This window comes from Lithobates pipiens, unplaced genomic scaffold (genome assembly GCF_037356315.1).
Source record: "Lithobates pipiens isolate NorthernLeopardFrog02 unplaced genomic scaffold, aLitPip1_a1.2 Scaffold_28, whole genome shotgun sequence".
Taxonomy (NCBI): Eukaryota; Metazoa; Chordata; class Amphibia; order Anura; family Ranidae; genus Lithobates; species Lithobates pipiens.
In genome coordinates, this window is record NW_027507789.1 from 206,911,543 (window position 1) to 206,938,368 (window position 26,826).

Consider the following 26,826-nt stretch of genomic DNA (forward strand, 5'->3'; position numbering starts at 1 on the left):
CGATAGGGCGGTTCGGTTTCTTTGCTATAATAGTTGTATAGATGTAAAGGGTAGATATATTTTCTTATATTGCCAAATTGAGAATAGTCCCTACGTGATAGCCAACATATATGTCCCTCCTCCATTTAAATTAGAGATTTTATATGAGTTATTATCTTTTATAATAGATAAACCTGGTACCCCTGTGATAGTAGTAGGGGACTTTAATGAAGTTTTGGATAAATCTATGGACAGGTTCCCAATCGTAAATACACCAATAGTGAAAGATTCCACGAGGTTAGCCCGCTTCCTAAGTGAGGCAGGTTTATACGATGCATGGCGCACTCGGTATCCGAGGGAGCGACAATACTCTTGTTACTCAGCTTCCTTCTCTACACTATCGAGACTCGATATGGCTTTGTTAAATAGTAGTGCGATGCCGCGAGTGGATGAGATAGAATATGGTCCAAGAAGTATCTCGGACCACTCCCCCCTAATACTGACACTTTGTGTAGGCAAGAAACAATACTCTGGCCAATGGAAAATCGATCCTGCATGGCTGGAATTAATGAAAGACACGGATCGGGTGACAACTGACCTAAAGGAGTTTATTAATATTAATGTAGGTACAGCGCCAGTAGGAGTTGTTTGGGACTCTTTAAAAGCCTTTTTAAGAGGTCTTTTTATCCAAACAATAGCTAGGAACAGGGCCGAATTGAAAAAACAGGAAGAGGAAGTTACTAAGGCGGTGCTAGAGACAGAAAGACAGTATACTATAAACCCGAACCCTACTACCCAGAAGGCTTGGCTTGATAAACAGCAAGAATTCAAGATAATTACTAGGCGTAAGATGGAAAATAGATGCATACTGCAGAAACAAGCAAACTTTGGGGAGGGAGAGAGAGTGGGACGAATGCTGTCCCTGCTGATTAAAGCAAATACGGCCCCTCCAGCGATATTGGCGATTAGGACCCCAGAGGGGGAGACTACGTCGGAAACATCCACTATTAATAATGTATTTTATCATTATTATAGTTCACTATATAAGTCCCAAGGGGGGAGTGAAGGGGAAGCTATAGCTGCTTTTCTGGGGAATTTGAATATGCCAACAGTAACAGCAGAAGATCTAGCAGTATTGGAGGCCCCGATTACTATTGAGGAACTCCAAAGTGCGGTGGCAGGGATGACTAATTTAAAAGCACCAGGACCTGATGGTTTGCCAATCGAGGTCTACAAGAGATATGGAGAGGTCCTGCTGCCACAACTGCTGGAGACATTGAGGCAGTCCTTTGAGTGTGGAGCTCTGCCCTCTTCGATGTTGGAAGCCACAATAGTGGTTATTCCTAAAGAGGACAAAGACTCTATGGACCCGGCCTCATATCGCCCGATCTTGTTGTTGGGGTCGGACGTAAAAATTCTAGTAAAAGTGCTTGCAATACGCTTAAAAAGAAGTGTCCAAAAGCTCATTCATCCCGATCAGTCGGGTTTTATCCCGAATAGATCTACTAGTGTCAACATACGTAGACTTTTTTTGAATACACAGGTTTTAGTGGACAATGGGGGTTCCAGAGCAGTTTTGACTCTGGATGCAGCCAAAGCATTCGACAGTCTCGAATGGGTATACCTATTTAATGTGCTTACTAGATTTGGGTTTGGACCAAAATTTATTAAATGGATAAAACTGTTATATACGGATCCAAGAGCGAAAATTAAAATTAATAATGAGCTTTCTGAAACATTTCTGTTGGAACGAGGCACGAGGCAGGGGTGCCCCCTCTCCCCCCTATTGTTTGTTTTGGCGGTGGAGCCGCTAGCTATCGCCATTAGGGCCAGTCCTGATATACAGGGATTTAGAAGAGGACAGGTAGAGGAAAAAATGGCATTGTTTGCCGATGATATTTTACTTTTCTTAGGGGATGCTCAAGCCTCACTGAAAGTGGTAATGAAGATGATCAGAGAATTTGGTTTTATATCAGGATTAACCATCAATTGGGATAAATCTGCTATATTACCACTGGAAAGTGGGTATATTTGTGCTCCCCAGGACATCGGGAACCTGAAACAAGTCGAGAAGTTTAAATATCTGGGGGTGTGGATTACTAGGGATGTAAACTCTTATTTAGATGATAATCTATCCCCCCTCCTAGTAAAGTTAAAACAAAAGGCTGATATTTGGAATCGCCTCCCCCTCTCAATGGCGGGCCGCTGCAATTTGATCAAGATGGTATGGCTTCCTCAAATCTTGTATGTTCTCCATAATTCACCTCTATGGATCGGGGAAAAGTGGTTCAAGAAAATAGAATCTTTATTTAGATCCTGTATATGGAAAAAGGGTCCACCGAGGATTAGTTTGCGTACTTTGCAGCTGCCGCCGGAAGAAGGGGGGTTGGCGATTCCACATCCCAGACTTTATTACCTAGCGGCTCAACTGCAACACTTAGCTGGAGCAATAACAAAAAATGAAGCCAATCCCTGCCATAGGCTATTAATGTCAGGGTGCCCACATAACACGCTTATGGAAGCGCTTGAAGCAAATTCGTTTGATATGCGCTGCCCAACGATTACCCAGATTGTTAAAATCTGGAAAACAGCTAAGGCCTTGTTGGGATACCAACAGGTATCCGTGTTGGCTCCCTTATGGGACAATAGGAATTTAGATGAGCTATTTAAAGTTGAAAAATGTAAGGAGTGGGTAAACCAAGGGATATATAAACTAGCGCAAATGCTCCAGGATTCGGATATTAGATCATTTGCGGACTTAAGGTCTGAATTCTCTTTATCGAATCACTCGCTCTATAAATATTTTCAGGTCAGACACGCAATCCAGGCCCAATTTAGATCACAGGAGATGCAGTTGATCGAGATCCCGGTGTTATCTCAAATTATGTCCAGAGACACGCTCAAAGGATTGATTTCATTCCTATATAACAGGCTGGGAGATAAATTGCTAGACCGAAGCGGTATCATTAAAAGTAAAGGGAAATGGGAGAGAGATGTGGGTCCGATGTCCATACCGGACTGGGATTGGACAATGGAACAGGGAACCAAGGTCTCTATTTCTCCGGCACAGAAAGCCTCTCAACTCTTTTTTTTCCACCAGGCATATTACACGCCTAGGAAAATGTTTAAAATGGGATGGAGGGATAATGATCAGTGCCCCAGATGTGGTCGGGTTGGGGATTTCATTCATATGTTTTGGAGGTGTCCGAAACTGTTCAGATACTGGACACAAGTGATAGACCATGTGAATGAGATCTTTGGGTTGACATTGGAGGCAACAGTGAGGACCTGCTTGTTGGCTATACCGGAGGGATATAAAATCCCTAAAGATATATTTGAACCAGTTACTAGATGCCTTTTCCAGGCAAGGAAATTAATTGCCCAGAATTGGCAGGCATACTCTAATCCACTATCAGATATATGGTTGGATAATATAAGGAAAACTATTGGTAATGAAAGGGTTTTTTTTATTAAGCAGGGTAATGGTAAGAAATTTAAAAAGATATGGGGCTCTGGATTGGGAAGACTGGGGATTCCCCTATAAGTTATTGTGAAAAGGCATTTCTTAGCCTATATAGCTCCTTTATTTATCTGTACTAGGCATTCTTTGTTCGGTGTGTCTTCTAATAGATTGGGGATAGGAGGGGGGGGGGGGGGGGGAGGGGAGAAGTAGGGAGAGGAAAATTTTGTATTAGATATGGGATACCAGGATAATAGATACTGGCATGGTGTGTAGCCCGTAAATACTAGGGGATTTTTTACTATCTTTGTACTTAAATTAAATGTTGCAAAATCCTTAGGTGATTATACTAATCTTAAAATTTGTATAACTATATATGCTACGATGATGTGAAATGGAGAATGAGACACGAGTGAGCGATAAGCTGAACCTAGTCTCTGGTACAGAAACACTGACGTGGCAAAAAAAAAAAAGAAAAAAAAAAAAAAAAAAGAAATAGCCAACACACCATAAAAAAAACTAATTTTTGTTACCTTAAGAAAGGGATCCAGCAAGGCTCTTGCTGGACCCCTTTCTCAAGGTGACAAAAGGCCCAGAAACATAGGTGGATACGCCTTATTTTTGGACTTTACCTTTGAGCACTTTATGCATGGAAACTTCAATAAATTCAATAACAAACTTCAATAACAGATGTCACTAGAAGTCTGAAAAAACATAGTCGTGCTCATGAGCGCCTGTGGCGCAAGACCAAGTCTCAGAGAGATTTCAACCAATATAAATCTGCCCTCCAAAAATACAATTCCAGCCTCCTCTCTGCCAAGCAGAACTATTTTATCACTCTCATCAGCAACCTATCATCCCGTCCCCGTCAACTCTTCTCTACTTTCGAACTCTCTACTTCGTCCTCCACCACCTCCACCCGCCAACTCACTCACTGCCCAGGAGATTGCTAATCACTTCAAACAGAAGATTGATACAATTCGCGCAGAGATCTCTTCTGTTCTGATACCCTCCACGCTTTACACATCATGCCCACAGGCACAATCATTACTTCCCTCTTTCAACCCCACCACTATAGACGAAGTTGCTAAACTACTTGGTAATGTCCACCTTACCACCTGCCCTCTGGATCCTGTTCCCTCACAAATGCTGCGTTCACCCTCTGGCTCTATGCTACACTCTCTAACTCACATCTTCAATCTCTCCCTCTCTTCTGGCATCTTCCCCAACTCTCTAAAACATGCACTTGTCAGACCCATACTTAAAAACCCCTCACTGGACCCATCCAATCCTAACAACCTACGCCCCATCTCCTTGCTCCCCTTCTTATCCAAACTGATCTACAACTGACTGAGCGTCCACCTCGCTGATAATAGCCTTCTTGATCCCCTTCAGTCTGGATTTCGTCCTCAACACTCCACAGAAACTGCTCTCCTAAAACTAACAAACGATCTACTAACGGCCAAAACCAATCGACATTATTCTGTACTCCTCCTCCTGGACCTCTCTGCTGCCTTTGATACGGTTGACCACCCCCTCCTTCTCAAAAAACTCCACACCTTTGGTCTCCGTGACCTTACTCTACGATGGTTCTCTTCCTACTTATCCAACCGCACCTTTAGCGTTTCTTACAACTCTACTTCCTCCTCTCCTCTTTCTTTCTCTGTTGGGGTCCCCCAAGGTTCTGTTCTTGGACCTCTCCTATTTTCAATCTATACCTCCTCCTCCCTGGGTCAACTGATAGCCTCCCACGGCTTCCAATACCACCTCTATGCTGACGACACCCAAATCTATTTCTCTACCCCTCAACTCACTCCCTCTGTCTCCTCACGTATCACTAATTTACTATCAGATATATCATTTTGGATGTCACATCACTTCCTCAAAATCAATCTATCCAAAACCGAACTTATAATTTTTCCTCCCCCATATGCCCCTTCCCCTGATCTCACTGTCAAAATTGATGGCACAACCATAAGCCCATCCCCTCACGCTAAGGTTCTAGGTGTAGTCCTGGACTCTGAACTCTCCTTCAAGCAACACATCCAATCACTGTCCAAATCCTGCCGCCTCAACCTCCAAAACATCTCCAAAATACGCCCCTTTCTAACCAATGACACAACAAAGCTCTTAATTCACTCGCTGGTCATCTCCCGCCTCGACTACTGCAACTCCCTTCTCATTGGCTTACCTTTACATAGTCTATCACCTCTTCAATCCATCATGAATGCCGCTGCCAGTCTCATCCACCTTACCAATCGCTCAGTGTCTGCTACTCCTCTCTGTCAATCCCTCCACTGGCTTCCGCTCAGCCAAAGAATTAAATTCAAAATACTAACAACTACATACAAAGCCATCCACAACTCTGCCCCCAGCTACATCACTAGCTTAGTCTCTAAATACCAACCTACTCGTCCTCTTCGTTCCTCTCAAGACCTCCTGCTCTCTAGCTCCCTCATCACCTCCTCCCATACTCGCCTCCAGGACTTTTGCAAAGCCTCTCCAATCCTATGGAATGCCCTACCCCAATCTGTCCGCCTATCTCCTACTTTATTAGCTTTTAGACGATCCCTGAAAACACTTCTCTTCAGAGAAGCCTACCCCACCCACACATAACTGTATTTTCATTTTCTCCATCAGCTCATCCCCCCACAGTTATTACCTTTTGTTTCAACTTGACCCTCCCTTCTAGATTGTAAGCTCTAACGAGCAGGGCCCTCTGATCCCTCCTGTATTGATTTGTATTGTAAGTGTACTGTCTGCCCTCATATTGTAAAGCACTGTGCAAACTGTTGGCGCTATATAAATCCTGAATAATAATAATAATAATAAATGTTTTAATTTTATGAGGTTCATTTTTGGTGTGCTGACAGTTACACTGTATTACGGTATCGCTGTTGGAAGTGCATCCCTCCTGAGGGCCCGAAGAGGGACTGCTGCTGGATGAATTGGACTGTGGTAGGATTTTATCACTGTCTGTATACCTGTTGGGGAGATATGCAGAATCTCTTAGCCCTTGTACACACGGTCGGAGATTCCATCTGAATGTGTCCTATCGGACCGGTTTGTCGGATAATCCGACTGTGTGTGGTATGCATCGGAATGTTTCCGTCTGAATATCCATCGGACCCAATTTTCCAACTTGTTGGAAATATTTTCCGACCAACTGGTTCGATCGGACATACTCCGATCATGTGTAGAGAATTTTGATCGGACAAAGTGCCATGCATGCTCAGATCAAATTTCTACATCAAAGCTATTGGCTACTAGCCTGAATGTAGTCCCATCGTAACGAAATGACATCATCACGTTCTGAAAGATCGGATTTTTCGGCAACTTAGTCCGACCGTGTGTATGCAACAGTTTCGGACAAGATCCGACAGACAAAATCCGACGGATTTGGTTGTCGAAATCTCCGACCGTGTGTACAGGGGCTTAGAAGGAAGATTAGGGTGAGGCACTGGACAGAGATTGTTAACCTATGATGAGGAATTATCAGCTATGCCTCAGTGCCTGGCTCCGGAAGCTCTCCACAAAGCAAGGTGCCTTCCAAAACAAAAGAAAAGAAATCCACATAAAAAACAAAAAGAGAGAGACCGCCAAATGATCATCTCAAGAGTACAACATCTTTTATTTTTATCAACTGTAAGAAGGTAACAGGAAAGGAAAACCAACATGTTTTAGGGGGGCCAAAAATCAGAGCTTGGACAGTGTTACAAAAAGTTTCTGTCTGACTCAAAAAAACATTCTCGGGCCCCTGATGAGGTCTTTTGTGACGAAACGTGCGTTGGACGGAACAGGAAGTCATGACGCCACCATGCATGTAGGATCCTGATTGCATTGTGGGATTTGTAGTTTTTTGGACGCTGATTTTCCATATGGCTCTGAGGGCTGGTTCACACCACAAAAGGGCACTCCTGATCCATTCCGTATGCATTTCTGCATGTGAGTTCCATCGTGTTTTTGATGCGTTTCTGGATGCATTCCAGATGCTTTTTTTCTTCTTTTTCCTGTTTTTTTATCCCACTGTACTGGGGTCCGTTGCATTTTTGATGAATTCCAGTGCATTTTTTTATGCGTTTTACTGCGTTCCAATGCAGTTCAGTGCAGGGAAAAATGCAGCATGTTCTACTTTTTTTTCTGGAACTGGAAAGCCCTGGAACTGACTGCACTGGTGTGATCTATGCCATTAGAAACCATATAATCTACTTTACATTCGTTTTTGATACAGCAAAAAACACACTGGACTGCATGTGGTGTGAACTGGCCCTGACCGTTTTTTAATTACAATAAAGAACCTCATCAAAGGATTTTACACCATGCGAGCTTGATGCTCTGTGTTTTATCTTCATTTCTGGGGATTCTGAGAGGCGAGTATCCATGTGCGGAGGCCAAAGTAAGGATTTTGGATATCAGCAGTGAGATTTTATCTCCACAAACGCTTTCTGACTTCTCAGTGATTGAGTCACATATGTCCTGCTAAGCTTGTATGTATACTGGGTGTAAAAATGTGTGGTGATAGCCATAGCAAGCTGAACTGGGACATACGGAGACCCTGTGTGGGGGATTCAGGATCTACTTATTTGGCGTTGACGTTTTTTTGCACAAATTTTAATTTTATGCATAGATTTTCTGTTGTACACCTTTTGAGATTTAGTTTTACTTTATAGGTGTTGTAAGATTTTTTTTTTTTACTCACTTACATACCCACTCATTTCGTTGATGTGGCATGATGTTGATTTCATTAAACCTTTCTATTGAAACCAACATTAACATTTTCAGCAATTTTAGCTACAATAGCTCCTACATGGGCCAGCCTTTGCTCCCCATGTGCATTAATGATCCTTGGTCGCCCACGACCCTGTCCCTGATTCACAGGTTTTCCTTCTTCAGACTGCTTTCGGTCGCTCCTGACCACTGCAGATTTGGAACATCCCACAAAAGCTGCAGTTTTTGAGTTATTCTAACCCAGTTGTCCAGCAATTACAATTTGGCCCTTGTCAAAGTCACTCAATGACCATTTTTTCTGCTTTCAACACTTCGAGGACAGTATGTTTACTTGCTGCCTAATACAGTATCTCACAAAAGTGAGTACACCCCTCATATTTTTGTAAATATTTTATTCTATCTTTTCATGTGACAACACTGAAGAAATGACACTTTGCTACAATGTAAAGTAGTGAGTGTACAGCTTGTATAACAGTGTAAGTTTCCTGTTCCCTCAAAATAACTCAACACACAGCCATTAATGTCTAAACCACTGGCAACAAAAGTGAGTACACTCCTAAGTGAAAATGTCCAAATTGGGCTCAAAGTGTCAATATTTTGTGTGGCCACCATTATTTCCCAGCACTGCCTTAACCCTCTAGGGTATGGAGGTCACCAGAGCTTCACAGGTTGCCACTGGAGTCCTCTTCCACTCCTCCATGATGACATCACAGAGCTGGTGGATGTTAGAGACCTTGCGCTCCACCATCTTCCGTTTGAGAATGCCCCACAGATGCTCAATAGGGTTTAGGTCTGGAGACATGCTTGGCTAGTACATCACTTTTACCCTCAGCTTCTTTAGAAAGGAAGTGGTCCTCTTGAAGGCATGTTTGCGGTCTTTATAATGTTTGAATACTGCTCTGCAGCCCAGTCTCCAAAGGGAGGGGATCATGCTCTGCTTCAGTATGTCACAGTACATGTTGGCATTCATGGTTCCCTCAATGAATTGTGGCTCCCCAGTGTCGGCAGCACTCATGCAGCCCCAGACCATGACACTCGCACCACCATGCTTGACTGTAGGCAAGACACCATGTGAACCAAATAAGTTTATCTTGGTCTCATCAGACCACAGGACATGGTTCCAGTAATCCCTGTCCTTAGGCCGCGTACACACGGGCGGACTGTTCGCCCAACCTTGTCCGCTGAACAGTGTTTAGGCGGACAGTCCGCTCGTGTGTGGGGCTTCAGCGGACAGTTTCAGCGGACAGTTGGACGAACAAGGTCTTACGGAAATTCCGAAAAACTGTCCGCTGAAACAAGGTTTCAGCGGACTGTTCGCTCGTGTGTAGGCTTGTTCGGCCAACTAAGTCTCGCGCATGCTCAGAAAGGATTTCCACGTCGGAAGGTTGCATTGCAGTGTATTGGACGTCGAAATTTTCGATCCGTCGTGCGTGCCGAAACGTCATCGCGCACGGTTTCAGCAAACTGTTCGTCCGTCGTGTGTGGCCATGTCCGTCCATGCTAAGTTTGAGCGGACTGTTCGCTCAAACTGTTGGACGGACAAAGTTGGGCGAACAGTCCGCGCGTGTGTACGCGGCCTTAGTCTGCTTGTCTTCAGCAAACTATTTGCGGGCTTTCTTGTGCATCATCTTTAGAAGAGGCCTCCTTCTGGGATGACAGCCATGCAAATCAATTTGCTGCAGTGTGAGGCGTATGGTCTGAGCACTGACAGGCTGACCCCCCACCCTTTTAACCTCTGAAGCAATGCTGGCAGCACTCATACGTCTATTTCCCAAAGACAACCTCTGGATATGACGCTGAGCATGTGCACTCAACTTCTTATGGTTTTGACCACTGTGCTGCAGCTCAGTTTCAGGGTCTTGGCAATCTTCTTATAGCCTAGGCCATCTTTATGTAGAGCAACAATTCTTTTTTTCAGATCCTCAGAGAGTTCTTTGCCATGAGGTGCCATGTTGAACTTCCAGTGACCAGTATGAGAGAGTGAGAGCAATAACAATACATTTAACACACCTGCTCCCCATTCACACCTGAGACCTTGTAACACTAAGGCCGCGTACACACGGGCGGACTGTTCGTCCAACTTTGTCCGCTGAACAGTGTTTGGGCGGACAGTCCGCTCGTGTGTGGGCTTTCAGCGGACAGTTTCAGCGGACAGTTGGACGGACAAGGTTTTTCGGAAATTCCGTAAAACTGTCCGCTGAAACCTTGTTTCAGCGAACAGTCCGCTCGTGTGTAGGCTTGTTCGTCAAACAAAGTTGCGCGCATGCTCAGAAAGGATTTTCACGCCGAAAGCTATAATGCAGTGTATAGGACGTCGTATTTTTCGTCCCGTCGTACGTGCCGTTCACGTCATCGCGCACGGTTTCAGCAAACTGTTCGTCCGTCGTGTGTGGCCATGTCCGTCCATGCTAAGTTTGAGCGGACTGTTTGCCGAAACTGTTGGACGGACAAAGTTGGGCGAACAGTCCGCGCGTGTGTACGCGGCCTAAGGCCGCGTACACACGGGCGGATTGTCTGTCCAACTTAGTCCGCTGAAACGTGTTTTAGCGGACAATCCGCTCGTGTGTGGGCTTCAGCGGACTTTTTCAGCGGACAGTCTGGCGGACTAAGTCTTTCGGAATTTCCGTAATTTTGTCCGTCCAAACTTGGTTTCAGCGGACAGTCCGCTCGTGTGTAGGCAAGTTGGACGGACTAAGTATGGCGCATGCTCAGAAAGGATTTACACGGCCGAAGGTTGCATTGCAGTGTATTGGACGTCGTTTTTCTAGTCCCGTCGTACGTGCTGTACACGTCATCGCGCAAGCTTTCAGCGGACTGTCTGTTCATCGTGTGTGGTCAAGTCCGTTCATTCAAAATTTGGACGGACTGTCTGTCGGATTGTCTGACGAACTTAGTTGGCCAGACAATCCGCCCGTGTGTACGCGGCCTAACAAGTCACAAGACACCGGGAAGGGAAAATGGCTAATTGGGCCCAATTTGGACATTTTTACTTAAGGGTGTACTCACTTTGGTTGTCAGCGGTTTAGACTAGACATGTGTAATTTGTTTTGTAAGGAATCTAAATTCGGCCGAATTTTGCATCTTTTGAACATTCAGATGCATCCGAATGTCCAAATAAAAAACAATTTTCAACTAATAGAAAAGAAATTATAGTGGATATAACAAATGAATTTGACATGATTCGGTAATTTGTTAAAGATCTAATGAAACAAAAGGTCAACTCAAAGTAAATTTTACAGTCCAATCAGCTGATTCATTTTGTGCTGGAGGTTGGATTACTGGCAAAGTGCATTACTGAGGGAGAAGGGTGTATTGTATTTGAGCAGAGAAGAGATATTGTCATTGTGTGTGTTAATAGATTCAATAAACAAATGAATCGAATTTCAAAGAATACGAAAGAAACTATAGCGGATATAACGAATGAATTTGTCATGATTCAAGATTCAGTATAACGAATATCGTCACTCTACAGAAATAACGAATTATCCGAAAATAAATTAACGTAACATAACGAATATAACGGAATGAAATTATGTATTTTACGAATGACAACGAAACGAAACTAAACACATTTTTCAATTGTGCACAAGTCTAGTTTAGACATTAATGGCTGTGTGTTGAGTTATTTTGAGGGGACAGCAAATTTACACTGTTATACAAGCTGTACACTCACTACTTTACATTGTAGACAAGTGTCATTTCTTCAGTGTTGTCACATGAAAAGATAGAATAAAATATTTACAAAAATGTGAGGGGTGTACTCACTTTTGTGAGATACTGTATATCCCACCCACTTTTGGGTGCCATTGTAATGAGAAAATCAATGTTATTCACTTTATCTGTCAGTGGTCATAATGTTGTGACTGCTTTCTGTATGTCCCACAGCCATGGGAGGGGGACCAGGAGGCCTGAGAGCCCTATAGGCCCAAAAAGTATATATTTTATGAGACTATCCCTATTGTAAACAATTAGGTGTAGCCCCCTCTTGATAGGTAGGTGCTAGAGGTAGGATTTTTATAGGACAGGTAAATTTAGGCAGACCTGGCTGGCAGCCAGGCCTGTTTGTTTTGATCTGATCTGGGCTGGGAGTAGCTCAGGGTAGCAGCTGGTGACTCACAGGCAGCATCACTGAGACCTACCTCTTCTTTGGAGAGCTGGCTAGAAAGTTCTAGAAAAACAGCAGGAGAGGAGAGGCGAGGGTGTTTTGGGAGCCCTGACCAATCCCAAACCTGGATTGGCAGGGGGCAGGCCTCCTTAAATACCCAGGGTCAGCCCAGTTGAGGAGGAGTTGTCAGGTGGAAGAGCGGGAGTGAGAGAGTGTGGAGGCCGTTGGGGCCTTTGAGGGAGCTCCCCAGTCTGGGTGACTTTGGGCCTGGGCCCGGGTGCAGTTGGGACCATCTTCAGGAACATATGAAAAGGTCCTGAACCCAGAGGCACAAGAGAGAGCAAGGAGAGTGGGAGAGAACACTACTAAGAGACTCCAGGGAGGACAACTGGTCACAGCCAGGAGGGCTGGTGAGTGACGCACAGTCAGGAGGACTGGGGAGGCACGCCTGAGAGTACTGGGAGCTTACAGTCTGAGATTGGTGCAGAACCAGAAGTGTGGACTGTGGTGGAAGGGGCAGTGGAAAGGCAGCTGCAGCCAGTAGGGCTAGCAGGGCCTGAAGAGGGCTAACTGGGATCAGAAGCCATAGTTAGGATGGCTAGCACAAGCACTTCCCTGCTACATCATTGGGGCCCACGGTCCTAGCCTGCAAAGGGCATTTGCTGAGGTCTGGCCGAGTCAGTATCAGGCCTAACCAAACAAAGTGCTAGCTGTTCCTGGGGAATTAAGTGATGTGCTGGAGGTGACTAGGAGTAAAGCTGGCCATACACCTATAGATTATCTGCAGATTTTCTATGGTTAGATGGAAAAAGTGCAACAGATTTCTCCATGTTCGCTAATCTGTGTGGATGGAGGAATCTCCCACTTTTTCCATCTAACCATAGAAAATCTGCAGATAATCTATAGGTGCACTTCAGCAATGGCTGCATGATTATTCTCAGGGTGGACTTCCTAATGGTGACAATTACATTCTGGAGTATATGAAAATTGCTATCATAAAAACTGAAGCGGCAGACTTTGTGAAAATGAATATTTGTGTCACTCGCAAAACTTTTGGCCGCGGCTGTAGTTTTCACGGTTCTCGGTACTCCTCAGAGCATCGCATTACAGAAAATTCTTCTATGTGTCTCTCTCTTCCAACAGATTCCAACATACATAATTTGGGCTTTACAATTGTCCTTTATAAATACCGTCACCGTGTTCTCATAAATATAAATAGGCTGCTCTGATTTCTGGCAGATACAAGAAAAGGCTTTACATCCAGCGCATGTGAATATATGGCAGCATGATCCGCAGATTGTGCACGTCGTCTTTTATATGAAATGATGTACAAGGCGTGGGCAGCGAAGCGCGGCAGGTCACCTAAGTGATGAAATTGGATTTGTGGTGGAATATTGAGAATGAGAGGAGAATGTAATCATCATACAAGAAGGTACCCTTGTACCAGAAAATATCCCAACAAATGATACCCTTAGACAACACCTCCAAGAACCTGTCTATGGATTGACTGAGAAGCATTTTAGGATTGTGTGTGGGTGGGTGGGGGATAGTGAGGGTAACCAGGTCAAATGACTCTACAGAATGTTTTTATTGCTCTCTGTGTCACAGTGGACAGATTCTCCTCACCTTCTGTCACTGTGACACAACAGGATGTGAGGGGAAATCTACTCAAAGGGGACAGCGATAAAAGCCCCCCCCCCAATACAAGCCACATTTGTGGAGACACACAATTACCACTCTTTGTCATCAATTCCTGCAACTGCTTCAAAGTTGCTGTAGGCCTCCTGGTAGCCTCTCTGACCAGTTTTCTTCTGTCTCTTTCATCCAATTTGGGGCGATCCAGGGATGGTCTGTGTTCTACCAAATACCTTCCGCTTCCTAATATTAGACTTCACTGTGCTTCTAGGCATTGATAAAGCCTTTGAAATGTTTTTGTGTCATTCTCCAGACTTGTGCCTGTCCTTAACTTTAACCCAGAGATCCCGGTGACAGTGCCTTGCCACCTATAGTTGATTGTTTGCTTCAGTTGCATTACCAGGGACTGAAATGCTCAAGGAAAGCTCTTTTCATGCTGAGCTAATCAAAATGGCCTCAGCTGTTCATAGTTAAGTCAAATGGCTTTGTGTGCCTTTGAGAAGGTGATTACCGTATTTATTGGCGTATAACACGCACTTTTTTCCCCTTAAAAGCAGGGGAAAATCGCGGGTGCGTGTTATACGCCGACCCCTCGCAGTTCTTAAATAGCTGCAGATGGCAAGAAAAAGCGCCCAGAGGCGATTCAGTTCGTATAGGTAGCGCTATATAAGTCATTCATTCATTCATTCATTCTGAGCCTCTGGTCGGTTTTCAGCCGTTTTCGGCTCTTCAAGGCAGCTTTCGACCGTCTTTGGCCATTATCGGTAGCTTTCGGCCACCTTCGGCTCTTCTAGGCGGCTTCCGGCCACCTTCAGCCGTTCTCGGCGGCCAAAAGCTGCCGAGAAGAGCTGAAGGCGGCCGGAGGACGCCGAGAACTGCCGCTCGCCGCCGAGATACACATTCGGCTCTGTATCGCAGCGGCATTTAAAAAAAATAAAAAAGAGGCAAATAAAATAGACAAGGTGGCAATGGTGGACAAGGCTGCATGACAAGGCTGCAATGGTGGACAAGGCTGCATTAGGCTTCATGCAAGGCTGCAATGGTGGACAAGGCTGCAGATGACACTGACAAGGCTGCAGATGACACTGACAAGGCTGCAGATGACACTGACACTGACAAGGCTGCAGATGGACACTGATGGGCATATATATACGGTAGCTACACCTGGTTGACTTTACAAGTCATTAATTGGAATTGGGGGGGGGGGGGGGGGTTGATCCTTTTTCCAAATCAGTGATTCTGTTTTTGAATTGTTTTTATTTTTTTCTGACTTGTTGGTGATATATCTTTCACTTGGATGTTATAAGTTATGCTGAGTAAATACACCCTGGATGAAACAAAAAAGTGTGTCTGTCTCCATTTCAGGCTGCTAAGCAACAAAATGTGATTATTTTAAAGGGGTGATTATTTTCTATACTCACTGAAGGTGACGCTTTAAAAGCCTTTACAGATCACCAGTTTAGAATTCCACAAGATGCCTGGTTCTAGAATTATTGAGCTCGCTATGACATTGGCAGCGATACCTCGTATGTATGGTGCGATCGCTTTTTACATATGCACGCCGGACCGACATATGCGTTCACATTTGCGCATGGGGGGACAAGAGTGCTTTAATATTTTTATATTTTGTTATTTGTTTTATTTATATATATATATATATATATATATATATATATATATATATATATATATATATATATATATATATATATATAAAATTTACACTGTCTCTTTAGCTTTTTTTTTTTTACTTTATTGCATGAACAACATCTGCAATAAGCATGGTAGGCCCTCTTTATGGAGAGATCTGGGATCTATTAGACACCGGGTCTCTCCTCTGCCCTCAAAAGCATTATATGAAATTGAAATCAGATTGATAACATTCCTAAACAAGCCGGGCGGGTAACGGAAGTGACAAAATGCTAATCACTTCTAGTTTCTTAGACCATAGAGATGACCGAGAAAATTCTGTTCCTGTGCCGGCTTCAGTCTTAGGCTCCCTGGTGGAACAGGACACTTAAATTTACATGTAAAACAGATCACCTTGCTATAAATCTGAACAAAAGTATGTTAAAGAAGTTTTAAACCTCCCTGTATACTGTATACCTTTAGCCAAGCCTAGAATAAGGCTTACTTGTATTGCAAATATTGTAAATATCTCCTAAACGTGTGCGACGTTTAAGAGATATTTACTGTATACTGCACCGATGATGTCATCAGCACATGTGCTCTGAAGAAATGGCTCAGGTGGGCAGTGCCGTGACGGATAGCTCCCCATGTGCAAGCACGGGAGAGACATCACGCGGCCGGTCAGTCACAGAGCTGGAGTCCGCGGCCCCAGAAGGAAGATGGTGCAAAGATGGATGCGGCCTGCAATGGGGATGATGCAAGCTTCATTTGCAGGTAAGTGTCACAATAAGCGATGCAAACTAGCACATTATGCCTTGTTCCTCTGTACGTATGTATATATATATATATATATATATATATATATATATATATATATATATATATATATATATATATATATATATATACATGGGGACAGCCGCATTTTGCTCATTACATATAGAGGATCTGCTTACTGGTTGTGCTGTACTGCTCCATCTCACAAAGCAAGTTTGTGATTCGCTGGAACCAGTGGTGTATTTAGGTTTTGTGCTGCCCTAGGTATGACTAAACTCATGCACCCCCTAATTTAAATATGACCCACCACTTCCTGCCAATGCCACACCTCTTCCTGTTTAAGACCCACCCTGTCATCTGTAAATCCACTCCCCTTCCTCTTTAGGCTCCACCTCTTCCTCTCTGTACATTAAATGTGAGTACCAAGCGCAGCCTCACCAGCACCCATCAATGCAGCCTCACCAGTGCCTATCAACGCAGCCTCACCAGTGCTCTTCAGTGCAGCCTGATCAGTGCCCATCAGTGCAGTCTCACCAGTGCTCATCAATGCAGCCTCACCAGTGCCCATCAAAGCAGTTACACAAGTGCACTTACTTATCGTTGGATTGGCAGTTGGGTGCAGCCACCACCATTACTGTTAAGGGAACCCCAGCAGTAAAGCCTTTTGGCTTCACAGCCGTTTCCCTACTGCATGCATGCAGGGCTGCGGCCCCAGCTCCCAGAAATGGGGCCAGTATCCTGTCAAAAACAGGTACCTGTTCCACCCTCCCCCCCGAATGTGGCACCGGGGGGGGGGGGGAGGGAGGTACGGATAAGCAGAAGTTCCGCTTTTGCGTGGAACTCTGCTTTATCATACAGACAGAAAGCCGATGAAGCAGGCACCACACAGATTGGACAGATTATAAGGAGGCAGGACAAAATCAAAGACTTTTTCAGAAAACTGCGCTGTTCACTCTGAGGCCCCTGTGTAGGTAAAAAAACACAAAAAAAGTAAAAAAAAAATATCCGTCAGTCTTATATGTAGTCAGCAGAATGGACACTAATTGAAGAGACAGATTGTGAGAATCGGATATACACTATGTAGCTAGGTCCCTCTGCTGAAGCCACAATCCGATCTGCCCTGATGTGATTCCATGTGCACCTGACCAGCTCGCTTTTTCTCTGCTCTCCTGTCTGTGTAGAGGGGAGAGGGAGGAGGTGAACTGTCACGCTCTCTGCATCATGAGAGAGACACTCTCTAAACACAGCAGCCATGGCAGTGAATGAGCTGACGTGGGACGGAGGAGAGGAGGACTTTTTTCTTGGAGTGGGGGGGGGGCAGATTTTTTGCCCCTGAAAGTGCCGCCCTAGGCCTGGGCCTTGTCGGCCTAGGCCAAGACACAGCACTGGCTGGAACACTAAAAACAATGCACTTTTCATGCATTCGATATCAATATCTTATCTGAGCAGGGCAATCGTAGTAGCCAACCTTCCCTGCCTCCAGTGATTGATCTACAAATCTTTACAATAAATGGAATAACAAAAATGGTAACATTAACCACTTGCCTACTGGTCACTTTCACCCCCTTCCTGCCCAGGCCAATTTTCAGCTTTCACACTTTGAATGTCAATTGCGTGGTCATGCTACACTGTACTCAAATTACATTTTTATCATTTTTTTCACACAAATAGAGCTTTCTTTTGGTGGTATTTAATCACTGTTTAATCAATTGCTAAAAAGACAAAAAAAAATAAGACCGAAAATTTTGAACAAAATCAAAAACAGTTTAATAGTTTGTTATAAAATTTTGAAAACTGGTAATTTTTCTCCTTTATTGATGTGCGTTGATGAGGTGGCACTGATTTGCACTGATAGGTGGCATTGGTGGGCACTGATGAGGTGGCACTATCGGGCACCGATAGGTGGCAATGATGGATGGAACTGAAGGGCACTGATGGGTTGCATTAAAGAGCACTGATAGGCAGCACTGATAGGTGGTACTGATGGGCACTGGTAGGTGACCATGATAGGCAGCACTGATAGGTGACACTGATGATGAGGCACTGGTTGGCAGCACTGATAGGTGGCACTGGTGGGCATTGATAGGTGGCACTGGTGGGTACTGGTAGGTGGCACTGATATGCACCTGTAGGTGGCACTGGCAGGTGGGACTGGAGGGCACTGCATAGCAGCAGTTCGGAACCGATGTCCCTCTGTCAGAAGCCGGGAAAAAGAAAAACCTGATTACCGACCTTTTGTTTACATCACATGATCAGCTGTCATTGGCTGACAGCTGATCATGGTGTAAGGGGCCCGGGAAAGGCCCCACTCCGATCTGTGATCAGCTGAGTCTCCTTGACTCGGTGATCACAGGGCACGCAGGCAGCTCATGCACAGAAGGGCGTCTATTGACGGCTTCCCGACTATTAAGGCCTGCGCTGTAGCCATCATTCGACTATAGCGCGGGCATGAGGTGGTTAAAGTAGTATTAATATAATTCAATAATAATAATGAGCATATTATGTGCCTAAATGAGCAGTGTACATGCATTGTGATGTGTTGCCCTTCATTTTTAATGGCACTCCAGTGCAACTACATGGCCAAAGCAATACACCAGCCCTTTAGTGCATGCTACACGCCACCTAATGCGAAGAGGGGACTGATTGGAAAAGACCCTGAAGCTGGGAAACATGGAAGGAAAAAGGAGAAGAGGACGACAGAAAACAAGATGGATAGATAGCATCATCGAAACAATGACCATGAGAATAAGCAAGCTCTGGGAGGCAGTGGAGGACATAAAAGCCTGGCTTGCTATGGTCCATAAGGGTTACGAAGGGTTGAACACGACTAAATGACTGCACAACAACACGTGCAATAAAAAAACAAAGGTGTTTGTGTTGTTTTGCGTAGGAAAAAATAATAAATAATGTTGCCTAAGGCCACGTACACACGTGGGGACTGTTCGCTCAACTTTGTCCGTCAAACAGTTTCAGCGAACAGTCCGCTCAAAATTAGCATGGACGGACTTGCCCACACACGACGAACGAACAGTTTGCTGAAACGTGCGCGATGACGTGAACGGCTCGTACGACGGGACGGAAAATACGACGTCCTATACACTGCATTACAACTTTCGGCGTGTAAATCCTTTCTGAGCATGCGCGGAACTTAGTTTGACGAACAAGCCTACACACGAGGGGACTGTTCGCTGAAACCAAGTTTCAGCGGACAGTTTTTCGGAATTTCCGAAAAACTTTGTTCAGCAGACTGTTCGCTGAAACTGTCCGCTGAAAGCCCACACACGGGCGGACTGTCCGCCGAAACACTGTTCAGCGGACAAAGTTGGGCGAACAGTCCCCGCGTGTGTACGCGGCCTAAGTGAAGCCGATTGGAAAAGAATAGGTGAACATTAAAATACATGCATAGGTTTGAATGGGACCAACAGAGTAAGTAGCGACACGCTTAAGCCGCGTAAACACGGGCGGACTGTATGGCCAACTTAGTCCATCGAAACACATTTCAGCGGACAGTCCGCTCGTGTGTGGGCTTCAGCGGACTTTTTCAGCGTGCAGTCTGGCGGACTAAGTATTTCGGAATTTCAGTAATACTGTCCGTCATACTTTGGTTTCAGCGGACAATCCGCTCGTGAGTAGGCTAGTTCGACGGACTAAGAATGGCGCATGCTCAGAAAGGATTTACACGGCGGAAGGTTGCATTGCTGTGTACTGGACTTCCTATTTCTAGTCCCGTCGTACGTGCTGTACACGTCATCGCGCAAGCTTTCGACGGACTGTTTGTGCATCCGTGTGTGGTCAAGTCCGTTCATTCGAAAGTATGACGGACTGTCCGTCGGATTGTATGACGGACTAAGTAGGCCATACAATCCGCCCGTGTGTACGCGGCTTTACTGTCTACAAATTTCTAAACTACAAAGTGCTCCTTATCTCTTCCCAGAAATTTGGGGGATGCATTTTGACATTTCTTCTAAGAAGCTGCTGAATAACAAGAATTCAAGGGATTCCTTCCACTTGAAAAAAAAAAAAAACAGAAAGATTTGTTTCCTGACATTTTTATGATTGGCAAGTATGCCTTCTCCTCTAAGGCCGCGTACACACGCGCGGACTGTTTGCCCAACCTTGTTCGTCAAACAGTTTGGGCAAACAGTCCGCTCAAAATTTGCATGAGCGGACTTGCCCACACACGAGCGGACTGTTTGACGAACAAGGTTGGGCAAACAGTTCGCTCAACTTTTGAAATGAACGGACTCGCCCACGTAAGGCGGAGGCAAGCCCGCCCATTTCGAGCGCGTGTACAGGTAGGCGGGGCCCGCGAAGGAGACGTCGCGGGCTCCGCCGCCTGGAATGGGCTTAAAGGGGAACCCCAACGCCGAAAAAAATCGGCGTGGGGGTTCCCCCCAAGTCCACACCAGACCCTTGTCCGAGCACGCTACCCGGCCGGCCAGGAAAGGGGGGCGAGCGAGCGCGCCCCCCCTCCTGAGCCGTACCAGGCCGCGTGCCCTCAACATGGGGGGTGCCTTGGGGAAGGGGGGGCCGCGCGGCCCCCCCACCCCAAAGCACCTTGTCCCCATGTTGATGAGGACAAGGGCCTCTTCCCGACAACCCTGGCCGTTGGTTGTCGGGGTCTGCGGGCGGGGGGCTTATCGGAATCCGGGAGCCCCCTTTAAGAAGGGGGCCCCCGGATACCGGCCCCCCACCCTATGTGAATGAGTATGGGGTACAATGTACCCCTACCCATTCACCTGTGAAATAAAGTACAAATAAAAACACAACACAGGGGGAAAAAATATTTTATTGCACAGCCGGGGGTCTTCCGTCTTCGGGGGTCTTCTCGCCGGACTCCTCCGCTATGTGTGTGTAGCTCTTTTGCCAGCGGAGGAGTCCGGCTTTCTTCCTCCCCGCCGCCGGCCTCTTCTCCCGACTTCGGGGGTCTTGTCCCCCTCTTCGATTCTTCTGCCGGGCCACCGCGCCTGGTCCGGTGGCCCGGTCTTCTGTCGCCGTCTTCTGTCGCCGCCTTCGGTTCTTCTGCCGGGCCACCGCGCCTTCTTGTAGCTCTTTTACAGGCGGTGGCCCGGTCTTCTGTCGCCGTCGCCGCCTTCCGTTCGTGTTCTTCTTCTTGTTCTTCTTGTTCTTCTCCAGGCGATGTTGACACGTCGCTCCCTCCGGCCGGAATGCCAGAGCCGCCCTGTGCTGTGACTTATATAGTGACAATGGGGCGGGGTCACATGGTATATGTCACATGGGTTGGTCACATGGGTTGATGTCACATGGGGACTATGACATCGTAAGGGGGCGGGGTCACCATGTGACCAACCCATGTGACATATACCATGTGACCCCGCCCCATTGTCACTATATAAGTCACAGCACAGGGCGGCTCTGGCATTCCGGCCGGAGGGAGCGACGTGTCAACATCGCCTGGAGAAGAACAAGAAGAAGAACACGAACGGAAGGCGGCGACGGCGACAGAAGACCGGGCCACCGCCTGTAAAAGAGCTACAAGAAGGCGCGGTGGCCCGGCAGAAGAACCGAAGGCGGCGACCGAAGAACGGAAGACGGCGACAGAAGACCGGGCCACCGGACCAGGCGCGGTGGCCCGGCAGAAGAATCGAAGAGGGGGACAAGACCCCCGAAGTCGGGAGAAGAGGCCGGCGGCGGGGAGGAAGAAAGCCGGACTCCTCCGCTGGCAAAAGAGCTACACACACATAGCGGAGGAGTCCGGCGAGAAGACCCCCGAAGACGGAAGACCCCCGGCTGTGCAATAAAATATTTTTTCCCCCTGTGTTGTGTTTTTATTTGTACTTTATTTCACAGGTGAATGGGTAGGGGTACATTGTACCCCATACTCATTCACATAGGGTGGGGGGCCGGTATCCGGGGGCCCCCTTCTTAAAGGGGGCTCCCGGATTCCGATAAGCCCCCCGCCCGCAGACCCCGACAACCAACGGCCAGGGTTGTCGGGAAGAGGCCCTTGTCCTCATCAACATGGGGACAAGGTGCTTTGGGGTGGGGGGGCCGCGCGGCCCCCCCTTCCCCAAGGCACCCCCCATGTTGAGGGCACGCGGCCTGGTACGGCTCAGGAGGGGGGGCGCGCTCGCTCGCCCCCCTTTCCTGGCCGGCCGGGTAGCGTGCTCGGACAAGGGTCTGGTGTGGACTTGGGGGGAACCCCCACGCCGATTTTTTTCGGCGTTGGGGTTCCCCTTTAAGCCCATTCCAGGCGGCGGAGCCCGCGACGTCTCCTTCGCGGGCCCCGCCTACCTGTACACGCGCTCGAAATGGGCGGACTTTCCGAGCGGGAACAGTCCGCTCATTTCGAAAGTACAGCGGACAGGCCCACACACGGGCGGACTGTTCGCTCAAACACAGTTTCAGCGGACAGTTTTTCGGAATTTCCGAAAGACCTTGTCCGTCCAACTGTCCGCTGAAACTGTCCGCTGAAAGCCCACACACGAGCGGACTGTCCGCCCAAACACTGTTCAGCGGACAAGGTTGGGCGAACAGTCCGCCCGTGTGTACGCGGCCTAAGTCCTCTTAAAATGAAAAAGCAATCGCAGCTTCATCTCCAACTACAAATCCTGGGGGAGCTTCACGGATTATTCAGCCTTCCATCATGTGTGTCCGATCCCTTGTTCAGTCTTTGTCAGTGTACAGAGACATAATAGTGCAACCCATCACCGCTTCCTCCCCGATGCCGCAAGGCTTGAATCTCACTCCAAAAAGCAACTGCATCAAAGCAGTGAGATAATCTTATTACAGATTTACTTTCTATAGCTTCCAGCACTGGAAAAAGTGAAAACATAGAATGTTCCTTTAAAGAGGACCTGTCACCTTTGAAATATTAAAACATCGTTCAGCACAATGCAAGCAAAACATTTTTTGACACACTTTATTGGTCAAAAATGGTTACGTGTAGTGTAATAGTGTAATAGGTGGTGTACGATACTGGAGGCTGCTCACCAGCAACCAAGACATGTATGTAGCTGTAGTGCAACGTAAGCGTAGGGCATACATGACAGGGTGCAAGGCTTACGCAGGGGAATGGTGCGAGGGGTTAAGAAAGTTACAAGGCTTACCTGATTGGAGGATGGAGTAAGAGTGGGTGGAGTAGAGTTGATGTGAAGGCATGTGAGGGTAGGAAGGTCAGCAGTCTGGAGCAGCAGGTCAGGAGGAACGTTCCCGCCCGCCCCTAATAGGGATAGTTTGGGATATATTTGTTCATAAAGGGTGAGGGTGGCGGTAGGGTCCTTGATGGCTGGTATACTGTTTATAGATGAGGTTTTGGAAAAGGTTAGGACCCATCATAGGTATGGAGTCCTCCCGGGTGGTCTGGCTGCTGGCCAGACTGACGAGCTAATAAGTTGGGGGTCTGTGGTCAATTGGTAAGTCCCCGAGGCAAGTTGGCGGCTGGGGACGAATGCCATAAAAAGTTGGGATTACAGGCTCAAGAAGAAATGGGGTCGTCAGGGATCAACAACTGTTTATCTGATGAGCTGGTTTTGGTTATAAGAAAATAGATGGTAAAATAAAATGGTTTACAGAAGTTTGAATAAAAGTTTAGTTTGGTTTTATTGTTAAAATAAAGGCCTGAAAGGCCATTTAGATCCAGCAGGTGTCTGTGTCATTATTAATAGAATAAGGTATTAAAGGGGTGTACATGTATGGATTGGCGTAGTAAGGTATCTGGCTACCCTTGTCATGGTATACAACTGGATATTTGGAAGAGATTGCTGAAGTTGTTGGAAAGATGGGAGCACCACACTATTTTGTACAGTCCTTTAAAATATATTATTTTGCAACAGATAACGTGTTTTGGGGCCTAAAACTCTTCCTTCATCAGGAATAAAATACAGATCATGCAGGCACATGGCTGGCCCAAGCTTTGCTCCTCCATCAGAAAATCTTACAAATGCTTAAATAATGCTTGCAAAAGTTATATAGGCATTGCAAGCTTTAACCCCTTGTCTTTAGAGCAGCTTTTACCGCCTTACCCCAGAGGGACCCTTGAAATAAATTTTCAGGTCTCAGTCCTTGTCCTTAGAGCAGCCTTTACCTCCTTACCCCAGAGCAGGGGTAGGGAACCATGAACGCCACATATTTTAAAATATAATTCCACGAGAGCCATACAATATGTTTAAAACAAATTTATTTTTATTTTTTAATAAATTAATCGACTAATTTCAATTATAACTGTAATATCCACGTCATCTCCCCCACTGTAATATCCACATCTCCCCTACGATTGTCTGCTTGCTTACCACTACACAGGCAGGCAGATCCAAGAGCAGTTGAGGCGGGTGATTGATGACATCAGCGCACCGCTCACCTAGGCTGCCGCTGGGTGTACCAAGATGGCCACAGCTCCAGAGCTAGGCCGAAGCTGCGGCCTTTACCTATGGGCTCAATCCACGTATCGGCACACCATGCAATCCGTGGAGGTGAGAGCCAGATGCAGCCATCAAAAGAGCCACATCTGGCTCGCGAGCCATAGGTTCCCTACCCCTGCCCCAGAGGAACCCTTGAAATAATTTTCAGGTCTCAGTCCTTGCCTTTAGAGCAGCCTTTACTTTCTTACACCAGAGGAACCCTTGAATTACATTCTCAGGGCTCAATCCTTGTCCATAGAGCAGCCTTTACCTTCTTACCTCAGAAGCCTTTACCTCCTTACCCCAGAGGGACCCTTCAAATAATTTTCAGATCTCAGTCAACTTCTGAAGTCATTGGGAAAATGTCCTATTGGGTTCAATGGGAAGAATGCCCCATTTACAGCTGTGGCCAGATTGCCACCTTCGCAGTCATGGATTTGCCAAGTAACATTGGACCCAGAACAATGCTGGCACCACCAGATAGAGATCAGATTTCCACAGCTCAAGAAACTCCTAACCACCTCTGGAGGAACCATGGTTGAAAATGGCTTAGAGGCATGACGATACTTTTCACAATGGTAAATATTCTAGAACCATAAAGGTGGTTAAACTATCAAATAACTCTTGGATTTTTTTGTTACGTTGGTGTACACTGGTGGTTTTTGGGACTGTATCTGATGCAGAGGCCTTCATTTGACTCTAGCTGCTTCTCTATCTACTGTAGACTTGGCATGCCAGACAAAGTAACACTACATACATTAGAATTCCCAGATCCTTCTTATGCCATATTCCTTCTTAACCTAGCAGGGAATTCTGTAGACCATTGTTTTTCTTGATAGGAGATTTTGTATAACAGGAACTCTTTAATATAACCTTATTTCCTCTTGCTCGGGAAAACAAGTAGAGTAGAAGAATCCTTTTTTGAATTGGCACTTTACCTCTGGCACTCTAGAAGACGCTTCTCCGCAGCATACCATGTAATAATGTATATAATTACACTTCATCTGTTTGCCAACATTGAGGGATGTAATTATCGCTTTCTTTCTTCAGAAATTGATTCTCTGCTTGGATTATACATTGCAGGATACTGATGCACTCTGTTGCTCACACAGCTGATGAGATTTAATTACCTTTTACCTTTCTGCCTGCTGTACGTCTCATCCACGGCCTCTCTTGCTTGGGTTATAACGCTGGGGCTCAAACTGTGCTGGCCCACCAGTTTACCACAGGCAGGCAGTCCATGGCCATCAGCTGTCACACACGCATACATTAATGGCAGTAGGTGGTGGATGGGTGAAGCATTTGTTGCTCTTTAAATCCTGCCAGGTTGATATGGTGTGTATGCCACATTCTAAAGATGTCATAAATGGCACAAGAAAACCTTTACCTCACGCAGTGACTCTCTCAAGAGTCACATACAGAAGGAAGGAAGCACACCTCATACCCTTTCTTCTGTTGTGTGAAAAGGCAGATAAGCTGTTGGTACCACTCACACACCCAATTGCAAAGGGAAGGGGTTCCTTCAAAGTGGAAGCGACATGGATGACTCTGAACAAAGCAGAGAACACATCTAAAAGTATCACTGTGACTTTTACAGGCTGGATTAGCCAAACAGTAGTGTAGGTGCTGAGATGCCCCATAGTATTAGCCTCTGCCTGATAGGCCAATCGGCCAACTGGAGGAGCACGCACGCAGCAGGCTGACATATTGCTGCCAATTGAGAGGCATGGTGTCACGATCTGGAGTCAGGTTCCAAGATCAGTAGCTAAAGCAGTAGTAAGGCTCCCACCGACCAGCTAGATAAGTACAGAAACAGGTTACTATGACGTGGGCTCACCTGAGGTGTGGAGTACTAACCAGTATTCACCAGAGCTTCTAAAAGTGGAGATGGGTTTTGCTGCATGCTCCTACCAGGTCACGCTCCTAAGGATAAACAAGCCGGGGTCCAGTAACAGATATAGCAGGTAGGGATCAAGCAGAAGATTAGTCAGTAAACAAGCCAAAGGTCAGTAACAAGTGGTTGCAGGTTGGGATCAGGCAGAAGCATAGTCGAAGAACAAGCCATGGGACGAATGATAGCAAAGACACAGACGGCGGCAGGAATAACAAGAGTGAGATATTGGCTGGAGGGAGGACAATAATCTGACAAACAG